Consider the following 1,712-nt stretch of genomic DNA (forward strand, 5'->3'; position numbering starts at 1 on the left):
GTAGATTAGGGTTAGGGGTTGTATTACAATTAGGGTTAGGATTATGGTTATGGTTAGGGTTTTATTTAAGGTTAGCGTTAGGGTTTCAGTTAGTTTTAGAGTTAGGTTTAGTGTTTGGTTAAGTTTAGTGTAACATTTAAGTTACAGGTAGGGTTAGTGTTATGGTTAGGATGAGGGTTAGTGTTAGGTTAGGGTTAGTCTTAGGGTTAGCCTTAGGGTTAGTCTTAGGGTTAGGTTTTGGGATATGTTTAGGATTAGGGTTAGGGTTAGGGATTTTTTTCCTTGCTTCTGCTTAGGGATACTTCAAGAGGGAACAAAGGATGCAGAGCACACTGAGAACTAATTCAGTGTGGCAAGTTTCAACCATTTTCAACGTGTTTGATTTAGAATTGCAACTGCATGTGTCCCTATATGGGGAAACAAAAGGAAATTTAAAAATTCAAACTGTTCCTGCAATGAACGCTTCAACATAGAAGAACACAATTTGAAGGGGCAAGTGCGTCCTGAGTACCGATCATTTCTGCCATGTATCAACAAGATTGGCTGAAGAAAGTTGCAATTGTCCAGTTGCACATGGCCCCCCAAAGTTTGTTCTTCTACTTTAAAGTGTTCATTTGCAGGAACACTTTGAAATATTATGTTTCACTTTGTTTTCCCCTTAAAGGTTACATGAAGTTGGAACTCTACAATAAACACGGTTTTGCTAGCTGCTTGAGACATGACATACTGAATTAATTCTATGATCATACTTTATGCTTTCTTCCCTCTTGAAATAGGCCTAAACAGAGGCAAAGAAAAAGCAGTTTCATTTAAAAAGGTTTGCCAAGCTTCCACAGAACTCTGAGTTTACTGAAATCCCAGCAAATATTTTTTCACCCAATCTTGATGATACTTGGTGGTAAAGATCAGTACTCCAGTCACACTTGGGCCCCCAAATTTCCTTCTTCTAGGTTGAAGCTTTCCTTTGCAGGAACAGTTTGAATTTTTAGGTTTCACTTAGTTTTCCCCTATAGGAATAGGTGCAGTTGGAAGTCTAAATCAAAAACGGTTTGTGCTAGCTGCTTCAAACTTGACACACTGAATTAATTCTTAGTGTTCACTCTACCACTTTTTCCCTCTTGAAGTAGCCCTAAGGAGAGGCAGAGAAAAAACACTTTCATGTGAAAGCATTTTCCAAGCGTCCACAGAACTCCGAGCTTACTGATATCCCAGCAAATATTTTTTTCACCCTATCTTTTTAATACTTGGCCATAATGATCGGTACTCCAGTCGCACTTGGCCCCCCAAATCTCGATCTTCTAGGTTGAAGCGTTCCTTTGCAGGAACACTTTGAAATTTTAGGTTTCACTTCATTTTCCCCTATAGGGATAGATGCAGTTGGAACTCTAAATCAAACACATTTTGTGCTAGCTGCTTGAAATTTGACATATTGAATTAGTTCTCAGTGCACTCTCTATGCTTTGTTCCCTCTTGCAGTAGTGCTAAGCAGAGGCAAGGAAAAAACACTTTCATTTGAAAGCCTTTGCCAAGCTTCCATAGAACTCCGAGTTTCCTGAAATCCCAACAAATATTTTTTCACCTGATCTTGATGATACTTGGCAGTAAAGTTTGGTACTCCAGTTGCACTTGGAGTTCCCCCAAAATTCCTTCTTCTAGGTGGAAGCATTCCTTTGCAGGAACAGTTTGAATTTTTAGGTTTCACTTTGTTTCCC

The sequence above is a fragment of the Marmota flaviventris genome, chromosome 9 (assembly GCF_047511675.1).
Source record: "Marmota flaviventris isolate mMarFla1 chromosome 9, mMarFla1.hap1, whole genome shotgun sequence".
Taxonomy (NCBI): Eukaryota; Metazoa; Chordata; class Mammalia; order Rodentia; family Sciuridae; genus Marmota; species Marmota flaviventris.